Source organism: Camelina sativa, unplaced genomic scaffold, assembly GCF_000633955.1.
Source record: "Camelina sativa cultivar DH55 unplaced genomic scaffold, Cs unpScaffold09818, whole genome shotgun sequence".
Lineage (NCBI taxonomy): Eukaryota > Viridiplantae > Streptophyta > Magnoliopsida > Brassicales > Brassicaceae > Camelina > Camelina sativa.
Genome location: NW_010930874.1, coordinates 1 through 399, shown reverse-complemented (window position 1 = coordinate 399; position 399 = coordinate 1). Strand labels below are relative to the sequence as shown.

Genomic DNA, 399 nt, shown 5'->3' with positions numbered 1-399 from the left:
ATAAATCTGATTTGGCAAAAAATGACTCATGGGTTTGACTGCAAACATAAGGCTAAAAATATTAGAATGTGCAAGTATCAAGATTCAGTGAAGCAGAGGATGTGATGATCCGTACCAGAAAGCTAGAATCTCCACAAACTCTGTGTCGATCTGAAGATATATTAAGATTGAAATATTAGGTTTTATATACTAATAATCTTCATATTCACATATTAAGGCGTATGAATCTGCTTACGCCTGTTTCTTCTTTCACTTCTCTAATGGCTGCTGCGAAAATATCCTCACCCTATACGCAAAAAAAAGAAAAAAAGTTAGGTGAAAATGAAATCTTCAAAAACATGTACAAAGGGATTGAAAACTTATAACGCACACCTCGTCAACAACTCCTGTTGGGATTTT

At 34.3% G+C, this 399-nt stretch overlaps 1 long non-coding RNA gene across 1 annotated transcript; it reads right to left on the bottom strand.

Annotated features, from left to right (window-relative positions):
- LOC104775182 lies at nt 1–399 on the bottom strand. The gene is made up of 4 exons (XR_765744.1): nt 373–399; nt 236–286; nt 116–150; nt 1–38 (listed from the first exon to the last, which is right to left on the bottom strand). It is a non-coding gene; the product is annotated as an uncharacterized LOC104775182 (long non-coding RNA).